Source organism: Beta vulgaris, chromosome 8 (genome assembly GCF_026745355.1).
Source record: "Beta vulgaris subsp. vulgaris cultivar EL10 chromosome 8, EL10.2, whole genome shotgun sequence".
NCBI lineage: Eukaryota > Viridiplantae > Streptophyta > Magnoliopsida > Caryophyllales > Amaranthaceae > Beta > Beta vulgaris.
In genome coordinates, this window is record NC_079209.1 from 7,069,419 (window position 1) to 7,091,881 (window position 22,463).

Sequence of the window (22,463 nt, forward strand, 5' to 3'; positions counted from 1 at the left end):
TACGCCTAAAACTAAGAATTATTCATTAGAGATGATTTCATTATATTCTAAATGTGTTTGTTAAATTAAGAAGATTTAATAAGATATCAAAGCTAGGGTTTTCACTTATGAAATTCAAAGGTAATAAATGGATGAATAAAGATGAAGTCCCCAATCATAATCACAATTCGTTTAACAGCAACAACTTCTGAATATAACAACAATTTCACAATTTTGAAAAACCTCAAAAAACGTAAACTAGAACGAAAAAAAAAAAACCCAAAAAACTAACCTTTCTATCCCATATTGTCGGCAACTATCTAAGAAATCTTGATACGGAGTGTCGAATTCTAGACGAAATTCGTTGAACTAGTATTGCAAAGAAAAAAAAATTAGTCTATGAAACTAACTGAAATTATCGAGAATATCGCAGAGAGGAAATAAGAAAGACGAGAGAGGAGAGAGAGGAAAGAGGAGAGAGAGAAGAAAGAGGAGAGAGGAGAAATACAGTAGCTATGATTTTAAAAGTTGGAATTTTAATTGTTTTAAGTTTTTAATCCTGACCCTTCAATGAGACATGATCTAAGGGTTAGATTTTCTTCTCATTTCTCATATGAAACTCCCTTCTCACATGAACTCAATTATATATATATTATATATATATATATATATATATATATATATATATATATATATATATATAGACATATGTGTGTGTGCGATAAATATAAGGATGACAACGAAAAATCAATAAAAACACTATATTGATTACCGTGATGTTTAATGTATTCTTTTAATCAACTCTTATTTCTAATAATCAACTGCGTAAAACGACTCTAATGAGTAAAGGAGTAGAACGACTCTTCATATGTTTTAATATTATATATTATAACCAACGACAATAGTAACGAGTATATGATCAATTCCAAACTTTATATAAATGATTTATTATTATAAGCATTATGATTGATATATAAGTTTGTAAATAGCTATGATGGTAATGAGAACAATACTACAAATAAACATCAAATGAAAATGATAATAGTTAATCATAAGAACATGTAACAAGTAACAACCATAAGTTAAGTAAAATAGTTAATCATAACTTATTAAAATAAGTTAACTGTTAACAATAACAACCATAAGTTAAGTAAAATAGTTAACAAGTAGTAACTTGTTAACATTTAACAACCATATAGTTTAATACTAGTATAAGGTTAACAACAATAACACTCCCTTGTCTTTATAAGCTATAAGATTATTTAAGTTAATTGTTTTTATGTTATACTATAGTTTAATACTAGTATAGTATTTGTGGTCTTCTCTTAACTTTGTATATATATGTAAACGAATCGTATTAATAAAAGTATTAAGATCAACATATATATACATATGTGTGTGTGTGCGATTAATAATAACGAAAAACCAATAGAAACACTATATTGATTATCGTGATGTTTAGTGTATTATCTTAGTCAACCCTTATTTCGACTAATCAATTGCGTAAAATCACTCTAATGAGAAAAGGAATAGAACGACTCTTCATATATTCTAATATTATATATTATAACCAACGACAATAATAACGAGTAGACGATCAATTCTATTGTTTATATAAATGATTCATTATTATAAGCATTATGATTGATATATAAGTTTGTAAATAGCTATGATGATTGTAATACCCCATATTTTTAGTATTCATTTAAATAATTAAATATTTATTTTATATTCATTTTCTAAAATAAATATTTTTAAGCAAAGGGTATTTTAGTATTTTCACTGATTTTTAATTATTTTGGCGGGAATATGGCGCCAAAATTGGATTTGTTAAGCTTTTGCTATTAAATCCTAGTCAAAAAAAATTCCGAAAAGCAAAAAAAAAAAAAAATTTTTTTTGGGGTCATATATTCCTACGGGATTTATGGTAATTGGAGAGAGTTTTGTTTTCCTATAACTTCCAAATTTATGATGGAGGTTACAAATCTTGGTTTAATCTCCTAATTTATGGTGAAGGTTACAAACTATTTAATTTTTGAAATTAAGTACTACCTATTCTACTCCTATAAATACCCCATACCTTAAGCCATCTTTCCACACAAAAACTTTGAAAAATCCATACTCTCTTACATCAAAGTTCTTCTTTCTCTTCCTATCTATTCTAGTTTTATATTTCTTATTCAAGTTTCAATTTTCTTTGGTTTAAGAAAAATATTTTCATATTTCTTACTCAAAAATATTATGCTCATGATAGGTCATTCATGTTTAAATTTATGATTAAGTTCATGTGGTAAATTGCTTATTGGTTGGCTATGAGAAAGCTCAAGTATAAGAATAAGTAAAGATACTAGTATACTTTTGTGCAAGATCAAGGTACGTTATGTAGCTAGATCTTTTGAAATATGATTTTATGTGATAAAGTTATTTATTATTTAATGGTTGGATTGATTTAGAAATTTGGTTCAAAATGGTTACAATATTTTATTATTCACTCTTGTAAGTGAAAAGCAGGAATGATTTTGTCAATCATTTTTATATAGAAGTTTTGTTATCCTTTTTGGAAAATTAAATTATTTTTACAAGGAAGGGTTGATTGGTTTTTATGAATTTTGAATGTTCAAAAAGTTGTTTATGAGGAAATAAAGGAGGTTTATTCATAACTTACAAGTCATATTGTAATCCCCCACATTTTTAAAGGATTTTCATAAATATATTAAGTTATTTATGTAGTTATATTCAAATCCAAATGAGTTTGGAAATGGTTTGACTTTTAAAAAGGGTTGACTATTTTTAAAAGTCAACTAAAAATATTTTCATGCTTAAAAAACTGTAATATTTTAATTAAGCATGTTTTAAATAAAAGTTTAATTATTAAAAGCATATTTAAAAGAAAACTTAATGGAATCGAAAGCCCAAAAGTAATAAAAAGGGAAAGGATAATTTGATGACTAAAGTCCTAATAAGCCCATCTTGTTAGTCATCAAAGTTTTAATTATTGAAATTCTTTTCCTAAGCCCAAAGGATTAGCCTATTTAAATATCCTAAAAACCCAATATTTTGCCCTACATTCTATTTTCTCTCTCCTCCCTTGCACGTACTTCTGAATTTCTCTCTCCCTCACTCGACTTTTCTCTCTCCTCTCCTCTTTGTGCGTGATTCATATTTTCTCTCAAAAATCGTTTCTTCTTCGCTAAGTAACGTTTCTTGTTGAACAAGAAACGTCACGAATAATTTCTTGAAGCCGAAACCTGCTGCCGCCGGTCCTTGCTGCTGCCTTCAATCCGGCGCTGCCTTCCTCCTCTTATTTTGGTTGTTTTTCTTTACTTCTCCTTTAAGATTCCATTAAAGTCCTAATTTTTATTGTTATTTTATTATATTTACATGATTATGATTTGAGTTATTATTTATTATGAAGAAATTTTGTTTCGGTCATATGTATAAAAGAAAAAATTTCAGATTTATTATTTTTAGTTTTAATCATGAAAGATATGGTTTTTAGGGTTTTAAATCACTAGAAACGTATATTTAAAGTATAATATGAATTTTGATTGGAATACGATTTTTATATGCATTTAAAATATTTTCAGAAGTTTAGAAAATTTTATAGTGCTGGAAATTCAGAAAGTTAGTATTTTAAGGTTTTTAATGATTTTTAATCACTAGAATAGTTGTACTATACTAGGGATTAAAAATAACGAGAGTTTAAATTATAAAAACGATTTTTAAAGACGTTTAAAAGGGTTTGGGACGTTTTAAAGTTGCTGTATTTTTTTAGTTCAAGTATTTACTTGATTATTTATTGTTTAGGCGGAGAATTTCATAGTAGGGGACTTTTAGACATAAAAGTGGCCTACCGTTGCGTTTATACAAGGTACGTACATAGTCTACGTGCTATATGGTTAGAAACATGCTTTAGGGATGTTTTTATTTATTAGTATCATGTATAGGACCTTGTTGTTCATATATATGATTTACTGAAGTTGCTTTACATGTTACTTGCCTGTGTGCTACATGTAAACTAAGAATATGTATGAGTATGACTGTTTGTACGGAAGTTTGATGCAAGCAGATAAGTTTAGTTTGGTATTAATTCGTGAGTGAATTAATGTAAGTAAATTGGAATCATGTGTTACATAGATTCTTTGAGTTATTTATTTATCTTATAAGAACCGTGGATCTTATTTGGTAATTATGAGTTATACCTAATAAAGGTACAGTTTACTGTTGGCTATTTCAACAGGCAAGTTAGCAAAGAATAAAAGAAGTTAAGAGTCTTGAATGATAAGTTCGAACTTGTTAATTCTAAGATAAAAGGAGTTTTGTGATTTATGTGATTATTAGTTATATATGTTGTGTGCTTGGTTGGTGTCAACACAAGTATAAAAATGAATGCAACGTAAAGTGAAACGAGATAGGTTATAGACTTTAGACTGGTGCACGTCTAGAGTTGGACACTAAGGGTTGGGATACATAGTCCGCCGTGATATGTATTTTCCTAGGATTGGATTGATCACCTTTCCTTTTTAGCTCAAAGGTTCCTCGATATCGCAGGTCAATTGGAATATGTGGTAGCTCCCATATTCCTACTTCAGTATAGACAACTCGTCCCATAACTATTCCATTTAAAGAAGAAATAAAAGTTTGAGTCTAGTTCAGTAAGAGTCATCTGCAGTTTGTTATATCTTATTATTATGTTGTAGTATCATGTTTAGGATTATTTATGCCTGATATGTAGTACTCAGCTTTGCTGATTACGTGCTTGTCTGTGTTTGTGATCATGGCTTTGCCTATTGATCCTGTGGTGATCCTTCGGGGGAGCAGAGTCAAGAAAGCATTGACATTACAGGTTCGAAGATGCATACCATTGGGGAATCTGGAATGGAGAGGCTTTTGTGACATTAGTAGTATTTAAGTTGTTTCTAGGAATTTATATTTTCAGACTTTAGCTTTAAGTTGGTGTTTTCAGTTCAAACATTGTTTGGTTCTTATTTCATAAGTTTAATAAAGTTGATTTTGTTTTAATAAGTTTTCCGCTGCAAAATTCTGAGTAAGCCGAAACGTTTTCACACGGGCGATAATGCCTGGGTAATTCTCTAGATTTGTTATAAAAGTATTTTCTAGAAAGAGAGAATTATCGGGGTGTTACACATATTATTATTATTTCCGCTTGATTAATATCAAGAGATTCAAAGTCCACTTGTTGGCAATTATAGTTACCCCTTGATATAGCTCCGTGATGGGATGACTAGCTTGGGGGTGTGTGTGCACACTTAGCAAAATAGAAGGGGAGATAAGAAGAGAAATTGTTTTCAGGATTATTTTTAATCCAAGTTGTTTGTAAAGAGTTTATTCTTAAAAGGTTATTCTTGAATTACTATTCAAGTGTTTGGAAAGATTTTGTTCTTAAAAGGTTGTTCTTGAATTACTATTCAAGTGTTTAATTTGGAAAGAGTTTGTTCTTAAAATGTTGTTCTTGAATTATTCACTAGTACAGAATCGACGATTTGCGTCCCCTGATTTGCGTCGCACAGACACGGAAACGACGCACAGTTGGGATTTGCGTTACATGTGGGAGGAGTGCGACGCACAACATGGTCCATTTGCGTCGGACCTGCTTTACATGCGTTGCAAAAGCCAAATGTGCGTCGTTTCCGTGTATGTGCGACGCAAATCAAATACCTAATTTGCATCGCACTTATTGAGTGTGCGACGCACATAGGCCTACCTACTCTTATTTCATAAACCCTAACGCCTCATAAGTCATACGCCTCAGCGCCTCTTTCTCTCTCTTTACAATTCTCAGCGCGCCTCTTTCTATCTCTTCACAATTCTCAGCTCCTACCATTCTCAGCGCCTCGTTCTCTCTCTCTCCTCAACCGCTTCTCTCCAAACATCTCCGCCGCTTCTCTCCTCAAATTCTCCTCTCCTGGACGCGGATTCTCATCTTCCTGCTGGACGCGGATTCTATACAATTCAACGAACAATTTCAGCGAACTAAACGGACGACTTACACTAAGTCTTAGATCTGATTTTTCTATTTTCCGGCGACCTACGCGCATCTTACATCTGATTTTTCTAGTTTCCGGCGAATCACACTAAGTCTCTCGCTTTTGACAGGTTCGAAGTTGTTTCAATGTTTAAATCTGATATGTTTTTTCATTTTTATATCTGATTTTATTTTTAGTTTTCAAATCTGGAAATTCGTTTTTCATATTCAGATCTGGAAAACTAAAAATTTTGTTCATGCAAATGAAAATTAAAAACTGATCCTTTCGTTTTTATTTTTATTTTTTATATCTATTTTTTTTTGTTTACTTTTTGGCATTTTTAGGGTTTATTTTCTGATTTAGAATTTACTCTATAATTTTCAGATCTGGAATTGGTTCTTCGAAGTCGTCTCCCTCGAATACATCGAACGTTGCAATCTTCCTTTTTAGTCGCACCTATTTAATATTTTTACAACGTAATTTGTTTTGTATATATTGTAGGTTTAGTTTTTTAATTTCGTGTTTTGTTGTATATTAGATCTGATTTTTTAATTTTTGATATTTGTTTAGATTTTTTCGTTTAGATTTTATATTTGTTTTTTAATTTTTGACACAAGGTTCACTTGTTTAATTATCATCATTTGTTGTATGTTAGATCTAGTTTTTTGATATGAGATTTGTCTTGTTTAAAAAGGAAAAATTCACATGAATAATCCGAACTATGAGCGATCTTCCAATAATAATCCCAACTATGGATTATTATAGTATAATCTAAACTAATTGCAACTCTTCCAATTTTGATCCCACTTGACCGGCAACTTGTTAATCAAGTTAATCAAATGATTAAACTTAAGTTTTTTTATTATTATATTTAACAAATTTAATTTAGTAAAAACTAAAAAATCAGATATTAAAAAATAAAAACAAAAATCAGAAAAAAAATCAAAATCTAATTAAACCCTACCCCTCTCTCCCCCTCACTCTCTCTCCCCCTCACTCTCTCTCTCCTCACTGTCTCTCTCCTCACCGTCTCTCTCTTCCCCCAACCACCTCCGCCACCACCACCAAACCGACACTCCTCCCCACTCTCTCTCCTCCCTCGCGTCACCACCGACACCACCACAGACCTCCTCTCTTCTTCTTCTTCTTTTTTTTTTCTGGATGGGTTTGAATGGGTTTTGGGGTTGGGGTTCGAATGGGTTTTTGGGGTGGCTGGGGTTGCGATGATGTGGTTGTGGGGTTCGACGGTGGGCGGGATCGGGGTTCGAATGGGTTCGACGGTGGGCGGGATCGGGGTTCGAATGGGTTCGACGGTGGGCGGGGTGGGGGTGCGATTTGACGGGATGGGGTGGCGGTTTGTGGGTTCGATGGGGGTGGGGGTGGTTTGAAGGTGGTGGTGGTGCGATTTGAAGGTGGAGGTGGTGCAATTTGAATGGGTGGGTTGTTTGGGGTTGATTTGGGTCGATTGGAGGTGGTGGTTCTGTGGGGGTTATGGGTTCGATGGGGGTGGGGTTGATTTGTAGGAGTGCGGCGGTAGGTGGTGGTTCTGATGGTGGCTAAGGGGTTCGAAGGGTGTGGCGGTGCGGGTGGTGTCGGTGTGTGGTTCTGGTGGTGTCGGTGTGTGGTGGTGCTGGTGGTGTCGGTGTGTGGTGCTGGTGGTGGTGTTGTGGTGGTGCTGTGGTGGTGGTGTTGGTGCGTGGGGTTGGTGTGTGATGCTAGTGCGGTGGTGGTGCAATGGTGTTGGTTGGGGGTGGAGCCGTGGTGTGGTTGTGGTGGACTGGTGATGATGATTTATGATTGATGATGATGATTTATGATGATTGAATAATTAGATAAAAAGAAAAGAAAAAAAAAGGAAAATGAATTTAACCTGTTATAACAAGTTACAATAGGTAAATGGAGTAATATGGGAAGGTAAATGCTTTAGTTAGGATTATACTAGAATAACTCATAGTTAGGATTATTATTGGAAGATGCTCAATAGTTAGGATTATTCATGTGAATTTTTCCTTAATTATATCATTTGTTGTATGTTGAATCTGGTTTTTTTGATGAGATCTGGTTTTTTTTTCCTCCTACGCAGTACTAAAGCATTCATGCTTGGTACTGCGTTTTTTTATTTTTCACATAATGACCAATTTGCGTCGCACCTTGTATACGGTGCGACGCAAATAGCAAATATATCTGCGTCGTTCAGCATACGACGCAGATCATGTCTGGGCTATTTGCGTCGAGGCCTTTGGCGTCGGACCCATGTCCGACGCAAATAGGCGCCTCACATCCGACACAAATCGCCTTTTCTGTACTAGTGATTATTCAAGTGTTTGGAAAGAGTTTGTTCTTAAAATGTTATTCTTGAATTATTATTAAGTGTTTGAAAATATTTTATTCTTAAAGAGTTATTCTTGAATTATTGGTAATGGAGTTTTCGAAATGAAAAATTATTACGAACTAACAAATGTATTACTTATCTAGTACATTTCGTACTCAGTTTTATACTGACGCGTATTTCCTTTTTCCTATTTGGCTTTTCCCTGTTTACCTTTTTGGTAAGCAGTTTTGCAGGTGAATTTTGATGTGCATGGGAGCATACTAGGAAGGGGATCTTCACCTAGATTAGAGTGTTTTATTTATTTCGAGTTTTGAGATAATATTTACTTTTTTCAATAAAGAAGTATTATTATTTTTGGTTAAAAGTCTTCCGCTGCAAGTTATTTTGTTAGTTAGTAGTTGGTTGCCGAAAGCGTGTTAGTCACGTGGCGGTAATACTCCTAAATTACTCAAATATTATTTACTAAATTATTTATTTAAAAGTGAGTAATTTGGGGGTGTTACAATGATAATGAGAATAATAATAATATAAACATAAAGCGATAATGATATTAATAAATAATACAAATAATAACACTGCTAACAATACCAATAATAATACAAATAAGAACAAGATTACTAACAATAACAACGATATAAATACTAATAGTAATAGTAACAACAATGCTAATAATAGCAATAACAATAACGAGTATAATGTGATCATAATTGGTGATAATGATGATTAAAGTCGATCAACACAAGCTAATACGAGTATAACGTGACAGAAGCCAATGTAGGGGGGTAATCAATAGGCTAAACTAGATTAGTATATAGATTAATGTATTGCATTTCGACTATATGTCAATGTATAGATAGTGTATAGATCAATGTGTTGAATTTCTAGCTAGTATACATTAGTATAAACACAAAGTAATACATATAGTATATAATGTATAGATTAGTCAATGTAAGTGAGTAATCATTATGATAATCGTCCTCGAGTGTAATAATGCGTTTCATAAACAAAAAAATCTACTTGAATGATTCAAATTACATATTATACTAAATGAATATGTCAATGATAGTTGATAGGCTAATTAAGATATTTGAGTTAATCGTCTTTATGAGAAATACATTTTCAAACAAAAAAAAACTACTTGAGCTGTATGTCTTAACTTTGTATATAGTGACTATAAACAAACAATTTTATCAGTAGACTTAAATATTTTAGTATGATATAATAATATTGGAATCATTCTAACTAATACACGATTGATTATTAATGAATATATACTCTTAATATGCTCTAATAGTATAACTAACGATAATAATAATGAGTATCATATATTAACTACGAATAGATGATCAATTAGTGTATTGAATATGAGATTACTACTATAAATAATTATATTATTATTTGAAAATAAGGTTATAAGGTATGAGATTTGGGGTTTAGGGATATAGAACATGGAGATTAGTTGTTATGAATAATAATTTGATAGGATTATTTGTTTTCTTAAGGCAAAATCGAAAATCATCTAATGGGAAAAATCTAAACCGTTAGATCATCAAAATCAAGGGCAAAAAAAAAAACAACACAAAGCACACGGATCATAAATATTAACCGTTGGATACATGTCATAATTAAACTGAACCGTTAGATCGTGTCCTACCCTATTACCTTTAACTTTCTCCCATCTCTCCTCCAAACGGCCAAACCTAAAAATCAGATTTCTCTGTGCTTCTCTCTCCTTCCATTTCTGTGTGTTGCTCCCTCTTTCCATCATCCTTCCAACTGGGTCTCCTCAGTTCTTCTTGAATCAAGGTTCGGACCCTGTATGGCGAACTGGTCCATGGGTTGGACAAAAATGGAGTGAAGTTCCAGATATAACGCCATCGGTCTTTTAATTTGATGATTTTATACAGAAATGTATTTTAGTTTGATGATTTAATTTCCTTCGTACTTCTGATAAGAGGATACATATTTTTGGTTCATACAATTAACCCCATCGGCCTTTTGCATAAAGGTTTTAATTATCAAGTTGTTGTCTGTTTGCCGATTGGTTTAGTGTTTGGTTTATTAGTTCCATTTTCAATTTTTAACTATTTTAATTATAATTTATTTTCCCTTTTTCAAGATTCAATGTTAGGGTTTGTAAATATTAGATCTGAAGGCAAAAAAAAAACTCAAGTCAAACATGTGGTGATAGCTAGAAAGTTTGTAAGATAACTGAATTTTCGTTTTTGTTTTATCTTTTTTTTTATCTGATAAATTTAGATCTTGGATTGTAATTTTCTGTATTGACATTCTCAAATTTAATAAACATATCTATTTTTGCAGTATTTTAATTTTTTGTTTGTCATGAAATTAAAGTAGGTATTATCTGAATTTATCATATGGGTTGTTTAGTATAAAGAAAAATGAATCTCTAATTTTGTTTTAGTTTGTTTTAGTATCTCAATTTTGTATGTTTGCCATATGGGTATGGATTTTTTTTTCTATTGCTCATGTTAATGTAAGAGATTTTGTGCTTGGCAATTGTTTTTCTTCCATTTAATTTGACATATTGGAGATTGTGAATTTGTAAGTTTTAATTTGGTTATTGCAAATTGTTTAGTATAGGGTTACGAGAATTTGAGATTTTATTTGATAGAGAATTTGGTAGAACATCAAAATGGGATAATTTGGTAGAATAAATGGTAGAAAAAAGGAAATTTTTTTGGTAGAATATTAAAATGGATAATAAATTTGAAGTATAGGATTTAATCAAATATTTTTTAATATTATTTGAAAATGGAGACTTTGGGTAATTAAATGAAGATATAAACAACTAACATGATATTCAAAGTTTAACCTTTAAATTAAATATAATTTAATTTTTTATTCAATTAATTATTAAATGTAATAAATGTAATAAATTTTATAAATTAGTATATTTAAATGATTCTGTAGATGTAAAAGAATAATTGAATTTTAGTAATATCTGGTTGAGTATGGTCGGGTTTGAGTTTGAATGCAGGTCTGTCTGGTCAGGTCAACATATAATCTTGTCAGGTGCCGGTCAGGTCTGGGTAATTCCTGATCAGGTTTCGGTCAGGTCTGGGGACTGACCTTCACAAGTCGAACCAGGTTCAAGTTAGGTCAGAATCAGGTTGACCCAGCGGTCAGATCTGTTTCTGACACCACTACAAGAGATGAGATTCACCTTCATTAGGAGAACAGAAAGAACAAAGAACCAGATTGTCGATGCACTTGCATATGTATTGTAATAGTCTTTCAGCCTTAAGTTATTATTAATCTAATAGTATCGTTATTCACAAAAAAAATTCAACAAAGTGTTTGCCCCTGATTGAGAAGGTGAGCAAAAAAGCTCGGAGACTGGAAACATATGGCGTTGTCTCATGCAGGGATCGGAGAATACTTAAGGATTTATATGGAGGAACTCTTATGCGAATAAGCCAATATACTGGAGGAGAAGGCAAATTATTGAGACGCCCAAAAGTTAAGGTGGTTTGGGCATTATAAATGTTCATTTGTTCAACATAACTTGCAAATCAGGCAGTGAGAATCCATAAAAATATGGATACCTTAGTATCCACATACATACAAGCAAAATACAAAGGCTCCCCAGTATCATTGGCATTGGAAAATCGCAAACTCCAAGCTTCATCATGGGGTTTCATAGGCTTGTATAGTGCGATTAGGGATTTAGAAATAGTTGAACCCTAAGACAAACGACGCAAATATAGAAATTGTATCGGTTTTCTTTTAGCACCTAATGCAAATTATATAAAGGATGAAACCAAAAGTCACATTTGTTTCGAACATTACCACCGAAACAACGCAAATTACTATACGTCGAATCAAGCCGGTCAAATAAACAACACAAATAAGATTTTGAAATAACAAAATAATAATTAGTTTGTGTCAGATGCAGCAAAATATACGACGCACATCATAGTGGGTTTATAAACCTGTCCATCAGAACATGTCGCAACCTCCAAAGTCCAAACATAAATCTCTATCAAGTCTCACCTCTCTCACCAAAATGTCTTCAGAAAACTAAACAATGTAGGTGACCTCCCGAGCCATAAAATGGGACTAGTTTTTATATGCACGCAATGCGTGCGAAAATACTATGTAGAAAAATTAAATTAATTGTTAACTATATCGAATAAATTAGGGATACTTGAATTGTTGATGGTTTTCTTTTTGTAATGTCTTTTTTATTTTTAAAATTAATTAGGTAGTTTTTTTTTTTAATTAAAATAAGTAGTTAGTTTTTTCATTAAAGGAAGTAGTTATAATAGAGATGTTATGAGGGTAAAATGGGGTTTCTAATATTTTGGTGTCCTACCCCTCTTCCCATATAGAATAGAGATATAATTGAGAAATTTACCAAGTAGTGTAACTAGTGTTGGTTATTAAAAAAAAACAAAACAAAACAAAAGACAATCATCCAAGCCATAACGAACAACTTGTAACTTTGTATTAAAATAAAGACGATACTATCGGAGTTACCATAACTCCATAAGCGGTTATATGCAAGCATACAACTTTGAAAATTATGGATCAAAAAAAAAAAAATACAACTTTGAAAATTTAAGTTATTTCCGTGCTCAAGAAATTAGAATGGTAGAGTAGAAACTTGTGCTGGTGGCAAAGACGCGGGCACTGGTGGCATATCCGGCGACAACGCTGGTTACTGACCTGCAGTCATTGGTGGTGGCAAAGATGCGGGCACTGGTGGCATGTTCATCGAGGATGCTGGTGGCAAACCTACAGGCATTGGTGGCATATTCGGCGAGGATGTTGGTGGCAGACCTGCAGGCATTGGGGGCATATTCGGCAAGGGTGTTGGTGGTAAATTTGCAGGCATTGGGGGCATATTTGGTGAGGGTGACAATACCTGCAGCAACTTACGTGCGGTATTGGCTGGGCTAAGGCCGCTGGAAGTGATGCCAACACCATGAATAATGCTGGGATGACTGCAAGAAACATAATATTAGGTATTTTCTGACCCATTTCTAAACACTCTTGGATTGTAAGCACACTCACTCAAACAAGAAGTAGATGTTAGATGTATTGCTGAGACTTGAGACTTGAGAGGATGAGAACTGAGACTTACAATGTATGTGTATTTATAAGCTCAAGTTTACATTAATTATATTATATCTAATCACATCTGTTTAGCATGGTGCTTGCCCACTAATCTCCTTTGTTATCATTACAGGTAGGTCACAGTCTGCTGCCTTTTACCAAGTCCCCCCCATCCTGGAATTATCAAGATGCATGAATTTCTAAATTATTTTTTTCTTATTTTTGTTGTTTTATATTTTGATTAAACTAATGATTCAGCCCATGATTTGCAATAGAATTAGTTTTGCTTGACTTGTGAAAACATTTGAGGCTTTGAGTTTTTTTTTAAAAGAATTTTTTTATTTGCAATCATGTTATACTAATAGTGTCTTGTCCACTAACATGTACTCCGTTTAATTCTACGAATATTAGACAATCAGCTCTCATATAGTTTCAAATGCTATGAACATTAGTGTATCAGATGTTTCCTTAAAGTTGAGTAAAAACTTATTGCCATTATCATCATAATTACTGTCTAAAAAGGGCCCTAAATCTCAATCTGAGGAATGGAGATCCTCATCAGCTATGTAGAGTTTGTGTCTTGTATTTCTAGGCTCTAGCTAGGATATTATCCAAGAACTATTTATAAAACTATATGCTAGCAAATGTGAAAATAAAATTCGAGTAACAATAACAAACGAACAAAGTAACTTATTTGTATTTCAATTCTAAAAACAAGTTTTTTTTGCTTGCGTATCCGATCCGGGTTCAACGGAGCTTTGCTCCGACTACATCCGAATAGAACCCAGGTCGCACTTGACTTTGGTGGGTGAGTCTCCCAACGAGTGTTTCTGCATACAGTGAAACTTGAACTCGAGACTTCCCTTAAGTGACATCAAGCGAAAACAAATCTTTAAAACATGACTTTGCTTCTAGGTGGCGAGTCTCCGCCAACGATTTCGAAGTTTTCTGGTCATAGTGTACATAAATAAATATGGCTATCTGTCCTTTTCAAAAAAAATATATGGGTATGTGGTGCACGTTTTGAAAGATACCAACGTGTTCAGTTACATACCATGGATACTGCAACCAATAGTATCATCACTAATATGATTAGTACAGGGTGTCTAAGGTTCAAATTATATGCTTCTTTGTTCTTTGCCGGCTTATTGTGATTTTCACTCAACCACAGCTAAGAGAAACATTTGATCTATGATTTAATCCTTGACGTAGTTCTCTTTTAGTTGAATGTATATGATAGTAAGTTATTCCTTAAAGTTTCAATTCCTAGAAAATGGGAAATTTTATTTGGTTAATCCTCAGAAGAATAACCTCTCATGGAAAGCTCTATTTATCTAATTTCTACTTATAAATAACTTTCACCAATTTGTGAGAAATAGTCTTAGGCTCTGTTTGGCATTACTAGCTGAAAATAAACTGAAACTGATAAGTTAACTGAAATTGATAAGATAATGCTGAAACTGATAAGGTGCTGAAACTGATAAGGTAACTGATTAGTTTAATTGTTTGGCAAAATTAGTTGATTAAGTTGATAAATTATTTTAGCAAAATTAGTTGTTGTCAAAATTTTGGAAAGATTTTCCAAAATTTCAATCACCTGATTGTGAAAAGCTAAATTTTTTAACTTATCATTTAAGTCATTTTAGCCACCTGAAATTTTATTTTAGGTGCTCCCCAAACACTGCTAATCATTTTAGCACCTAAAATATGTTAGCACCTTATCATTTAAGGTAGCTAAAATGCTTCCCCAAACAGAGCCTTAGTGGAAATTTGCACTAGCGATATATTTTGTCATCCAAACAACATCACCTCATCTTATTTTCCAAACAATTATACTTTTCATATATTTCAATATGAGCCAAACAACCTTTTTTTAAGCATGAAGTAGATGACATTGATTTCATTTATCTATGTAAGTTTTATTTTCTAATTCTTCCCATATACTCAACAATGTCTTTTTTTTTTAAAAAAATACTAGAAAATGGCATGGTTATTTGAAACTAGTGATATACATTAAGTACTTTGACATGTCAGCGTAAACGTCTAAGTTGTAACAAAATAACAAACGAATATTGATTGATTATTACAGGGTGTCTAAGATTTAAATTAAATTAAGGAAAAGCTATATGCAGCCTTAAAGGTTGTGTATAAGAAGCTAAAAATGGAAATAAGTTGCATTAATTGATCATTTATTATATCGATTGATGCAGAAAATTTCTATAAATTCACAACTTATTTCCATTTTAACTAGTGTTTTTATGTCTATTATGCAACCCTAAGGACTGCATATAGCATAAACCTTTAAATTATATGTTTTTTGTTCTTTGCCGGCTTGTTGTGATATTCACTCAACCACAACTAATAGATACATTTGATCCATGATTTAATCCTTGACACGGTTCTCTTTTAGTTGAATGTATATTATAGTAAGTTATTCCTTAAAGTTTCACTTCCTAGAAAATGGAAAATTTTATTTTGTTAATCATGAGAAGAATAACTTTTTATGAAAAGTTCTACTTACCTAATTCGTACTTATAAATAACTTCCACTAGTTTGTGGGAAATAATAGTCTTGGTGGGAATTTGTAATAGCGACATACTACCTCTTAAGGCAGCTTATCGAGCGAGCCGAGCCCGAACAGAGCTAGGCTCGGCTCGAGCTCGTTAAAGAATATGAAGGCTTGGCTCTAGCTTGTGGCTCGTCGAGCCTAGATTCCCTAAGCTCGGCTCGACTCGAAATGACCAATTAAAGGCTCGGCTCAGTTCTTAAGAAGCTCGACCCATTATCAATCAATAATCCAAGGACTCAGCCCAAAGTATATTGTCTTACACACTTGAAAAGCCTAATTAGGCCCAAAGTATTTCCTTGTTCATATGCAAAGTCAAAACTTAGGCCCAATGCTAATAAGCAAGGCCCGCGCTCTCACAGAATACAAGTTGTAGACTATGGCAAAATTTGTCTTCATTATATGCATGTTACTACCTTCCTCCCTATTGTAAATTGTCGATGTGGGATCAGTTTTGTTTACACTAATGAAATCGTTTTATTGTTACTGATGGTGGAAATCCACTTGTACGACAAGCACTCCCCACTTACATAGTTACCTGTGTGTCCCCTTATCTGCTATAAACAAAGTATCTTTTTAAAAAAAAGAAGATATCTCTTCTTTTTTTCAAGAAGATATCTTTTTTTTTCAATATCTTTTTTCCATGGACAATATGGGTAAAATAAAAGTGATGGAATTATCTATAGTAAAAGAATTAATTTTATGCGAATCCATGTTTGTGAACTTTTGAGCCAAACTCTACTAGGTTCAGGCTCGGCTCGCTAAGGTCGCGAGTCGATCTCGAACTCAAGTCGAGCCCTCTCTAGTCGAGCTTTGACTGAGCCGAGCTCGAACAGTTTGTGAGCCACCCTGGCTCATTAACACCCCTACTAGGATCTCCAGTGTTTATTATTTAGTTTACCCATATTCCTTTTTGAGATGTCCCTTATAAGTTTACTCATTTCTTTTATTTCTATTTTTGGAATGGGACCACTAATTTTCCATCACATACATTCAACTTTAACATAAAATAATGGTTTCTCTTTCCTTCTATGTTCCACAACATTGTTTCTTCTAAAACTTTATGCAAAAGTAACTGGTAAACTAATAAAGACCGGAGGGAGTATTACCAAACAACATCACCTCATCTTGTTTCCTAGACATTTATACTTCTCATATATTTCTATATGAGTCAAACGACCTTTTAGTAAACATGAAGCAGATGACATTGATTGCATTTAACTCGTAAGTTTTATCTTCTCATTCTTCACATACACCACAATGTCTTTTTTAAAATATTAGAAAAGGCATGGTTATTTGAAACTAGTGATATACATTAAGTATTTTGACATGTCCGTCTAAACGTCTATGTTGTAACAAACCAATATTTAGGGTCATCAACTATAACAAGTCTCTCATTATGTTTAGTCCAAACACTCAGTTCCTTCTTGATTCAGAAGAATTATGATGAGCATTGTTGGAACCCCTTCATCTGAAAGATTGGGGAAATATTTGGGGTGTGATATTCAGGTTGATGGAAGAAGTTCAACAAAATGTCTGCCACTAATTGAAAAGGTGAGAAAAAAGGTCGGAGACTGAAAACATAGGGCGTTGTCTCATGCATGGTCAATACTTTTGATAAATGGAATTCTTGCTTCTCTATGCAATCACACCTTGTCTTTTTTTCTTGTACCATGTAGAGTGGCAGACAAGATGAATGCAATTTTTTAAGGATTTATATGGCGGAAGTTTTATGCGAATAAGCCAATATACTGGAGGAGAAGGCAAATTATTGATATGCCCAAAAGTCATGGCGGTTTGGGCATTATAAATGTTCATTTGTTCAACATAGCTTGCAAAATAGGCAGTGAGAATCCACAAGAATCTGGATTCACTAGTATCCACATTCATAAAAACAAAGTACAAGGGCTCCCCAGTATCATTGGCATTGGAAAACCGCAAACTCCAAGCTTCATCATGGGGTTTCATAGGCTTGTCTCGTGCGCGCGGGGTTAGGGATTTAGTACTACACAAATATCAATTTGCGTCTCCTTATTTGCGTCGAATCCCAAGACAAACGATGCAAATACAAAAATTGTGTCGTTTCCCTTTTAGCACCTAACGCAAATTATATTAAGGATAAAACCAAAAGTCACATTTGTGTTGAACGTTACCACCCAACCGACGCAAATTACTGATCTACGTCGAATCTTGTTAGTAAACCGACGCAAATAAGATTTTGAAATACCAAAAAAATAATTAGTTTGTGTGTTGGATGCAGCAGGATATGCAACGCATATCATAATGGGTTTCCATGACCCAACCTCCAAAGTCCAAACCTAAATCTCTTTGAAGTCTCACCCCTCTCTAACCAAAATATCTCTCACCCCACTCTCTAACGTCAACTCACAAGCCACCATCACTCTCTAACCTTCACGGACACCTTCACTTTGAGACATCTTCGTTCGTTCTTCACTCTGCTATTCACCATCAAATCATCTCCGTTCGTTTGTGAAGTCGTCACACCAAGAAGAGAAGACGTCGGACCAAATGTTCGATCCTCTTCCTCATATGTCATCCACCGTCGCTTGCTAGTAGCGAAAATGTTCGAGCTTTTGGTGTTTATTTTTATCTTATCCTTGTTTTAGCAAGTTTCTAGAGTTCAATTTAAATGCAAAGATATTTTTATATTTCGATATTTTTTAGATTTGGGGCTATTATCAGTTTGAAGGTAAATATAATTTTAATATTTAGATCTGGGTCTATAAGGGATTTTTTCCCTTCTTGTAAGTTAGACGTTAGGGACATATTGTAAATTAATGATAGTTTTTCATATTTCGAATAACTCATTTGTTAGTCTATAAAATGAATAATTCCTTCCGAACTAAATTAGGCCATTTGAATGTCATACTCGATCTATTCCCATGTTTTAGTTTTTCTATTTTTTTTTACCAAGAGCGATCCTCGAGACAAAGTAAAAAGTGATATGTGTTGTTAGTCTGCAAATTCACTGATGATAGTTTTTGGGGATGAGGGTATTGATTTTTTTAAAAAAGAAAGGCTTTTGTGGCGAATGTAGGAAGATAATTTAACAACCCAACAATTCTCTATTTTCTAAAATATATAATCTAGAGAATTATCAAAGTATTATGGCCCGTGTGAAAATGTAACAGCTTAATCAAAATTTTGCAACGGAAATAATAATAAATAAATTTGGAAATAAAACTTAGTCAATCAAAGAGAACTCCAACAGTCGAACCGACATAAAGTCAAAGTGAACCTCAAAAGTAGAAGTCTACTACAAAGTCAAAATCAACTATAAAAAATAAAGGTCAAGACAAGCTCTACAATTTCCTGAAGCCATGATGTATCATCTTTAAACCTATAAACGACGATGCTCTATTGATCCCGATGAGAGACTGCTCGCCAATTGGGTCATCATATGATCAATAAGACAGAGTCATGATCAACACATGCACTCAAATCACATAATCAACCAACTTGAGTACTACATAGTAAATAAATATAAACCTAACATGATACTAATAAATATTAAGTAAGGATGGATAATAATATGATAACATAGCAGACTACTTTTACTGAACTAAACTCCACAACCAATAAGTTAATTTCATGTAGATGACATAGTCAATGGAAAGAATTGTCTAAACCTAAACCAGTATTCAATCTAGAAGACCAAGTACGAGCCCGAGTTGTCTAAACCAAAACCAGTATTCCATCTTTATCTTAGGATTAGATAAGGTGATCATCAACTTAACAACCCAAGATTACTTCCAATATTAAATCCATAACCTTTATTTATTTGTTGAACCAAGTCAACAACCAACCAACTTTTCTTAGGTAAATAACCAACTTACCAAATAAGGCACTCAGTCCTCATAAAGTAATTAAATAATCCAAAGAGAACATAAATATTAATCCCTCATGTGAATTAACAAAATAAAGTTTTCAAATCTCATATCCTTGCATTAATCTTCCATACAAACATAACATCATAATCATAATCAACATGCTTCACACAACGGCATAATATATGCAACTCCAATTTAATATAAATCATATAAGAACTAAAAATAGTTTCCTATACATGATACTACATAAATTTCATCCTTAGGACATGATACTAATCCCAACAACACAAAAATATGTACGTACTTTGTGTAGAAAAAATGATAGGCCGCTTTCACAAGCTTAAAAGTCGCCTAAAGAGAATTCTCCACCAAACAGTAATCAATATAACCACCACTACTACATTTTGAAGCAAATGCAACACCACAATGCAACGGGTTACGTTATTGCAACTCCAAAATGCAGCGACGTATGGTAAAGCAACAGTGTATTACAACAGTTTATACTAGTGCAATGCCAATTGCAACAGGTATACAAAACCATTGCATTAGAGTTTTCAAATGCAACAACTTTTCTCTCTATTGCAACGCTTACACAATAAGTGTTACAAATTTGCAATAGCATATATGACATTGCAATAGCAACGGCCCTTTATTTCAATCATAGCTGCGCTATTGTTGTTTCCTCTCTATTTTGCCAAAGAAACAAAAATAAAAACCCCTACAACTATCATCATGATTTTCCAAAACCCCTAAACTTCACCCACACAATTAACATTATCCTAACCCCTCGTTTGGTAGTCGTTAATAAATTGCGGTAATGGGAATGAATTTTAAGTGTAATTTTATTCGAGAAGCACCCTTAAAATTTCCTTGGGGAGACATTTTTTCTCCATGGGCATGCAATATCACCCTCTAAACTTGTGTTTTTGTCTCCAAGGGGAATCAATTTTCATTGCCACTCATTACCACCTACAAGGTGATATTGGATGAGAATGAAAATTCAAGAAGGAAAGTGGACACTTTAGGATAAATTAGCATTACCATGGGAATGAACAATGATATTCTTCACAAATTTACACACAAATTCATTCCCATTACCACCATTTATAACCAACTACCAAACGGACCATAAAAGTTCCCAGACCCCATTTCAGTTCGATACGCTTTCGAACATTTTTCTCGTCAACTTGCTTTTCTCATTCCAAAACTTCTAGCTGATTAGAGGTCACTCATAGGTGGATTTCGTTGTCGGTTTTTCTCGGCGGGAGTCCTACCGTCACCGGGAGTCGTCAGCTGGTTTTCTCGCCTGGATTTTCTTTGTCTAGGGTTAATTTTGTTTGCCGGGATTCTCTTAGCCCGTGGTTGATTCTGCTGCAGAATTTTCGTGATTCTTGGTGTTGATTATAGAGGCGCGGGATTGCAGTGGTTTGTTCTTCTTTTTGTCTCTTGAATTTCTTACTTTAAATTTATTTGGGTGCATTTTACTTTGAATTCTAATTTTTCATTTTTTATTAGGAAATTAAGTCAGCTCAAGGACTAATCCTTACAAGGCTACTAGCCCGTAGGAAACACCAACACATTGGCTGGTAAGGCATATGCATGTTAAGGAAATACCCCAACATAATGCTGGGTTTAAGGATCGAACCCTTGACCTCGCTCTGGGGTCAAGGGGGAGCGTTCTACCCACTTGAGCTAACTCCTATTTTTGAATTCTAATTTTTCATGTCAAAGTGTGATCTTTTTATGTTAAGAGTTATTCAATGCTATTGGATATTGTAAATTGTTGCTTGTGTAATTATAAAATGGATGATAAAGTATTGATTCCATAAAAAAATAGAGCTTTTATTTACAAACGAAAGACATGAAGTATGACTATATGAGTTATTCCACTCCTAAGCGAATTACTTAGTTAAAAGATGAAGGTTTTAACAACAAGAACGCAACCTATTTGATTTTTCTACCTCGGTCGTTTCCGTTTCTATCTATCCACACTTTTAAGTCCTACTTTAGTGAGATTTGATGATGTTGATTGAAATTAGTGGTTGGATTTGACAAAACTTGATCACATAAGTTAATTGTGGCCTATCACTTAGAAATGGATAATTTTTTTTGTTTTTTTGGTTTCTTTTAGGAGATGCGTCTAGTCAGTTCTGTAAGACTGTAACTATATGTTACAATTTCATTGTCCCATTATAATTAGACCTACTCTAAGAAACCAAAATATACTCCTATAGTAAAGCTACTTAAAGAACAAGCATACTCCTATTTAGAGCCGTCAATTTGGTTAGTGAACTGTTGGTTAAAATAAAAACAACTGAAATTTAATCTGAATTAAATTGAATTGGGAGTAACTGTAAATGAAATTAACTGAAAAATGATGAACAAAAATCGAAATAAACTATAAATGAAAAACCAAAACTAAACTGCAACTGAACTGAAACAAACTGTAACCGAAAATAATTGTGAAAAACTGAAAACTTGATCGATCAACTAAACTGAACTGATTCAAACTGAAACTGAACTGAAACCAATTTAAACTGAAATTGTTTCAAACTGATTTTTAACTGTACCCGAACCAAATTCACATATATATTACCCCAATTCATGATAGTACTCCAATTCACATATAAATTTTATCAGAATAATTTTTTATTAGTACTTGAATT

At 33.2% G+C, this 22,463-nt stretch overlaps 1 long non-coding RNA gene across 1 annotated transcript; it reads left to right on the forward strand.

Moving 5' to 3' along the window:
- The first annotated feature begins 3,816 nt into the window (after positions 1 to 3,816).
- Positions 3,817 to 5,004, forward strand: LOC130589625 (uncharacterized). The gene is made up of 2 exons (XR_008967185.1): positions 3,817 to 3,850; positions 4,801 to 5,004. It is a non-coding gene; the product is annotated as an uncharacterized LOC130589625 (long non-coding RNA).
- Positions 5,005 to 22,463: the final 17,459 nt, after the last annotated feature.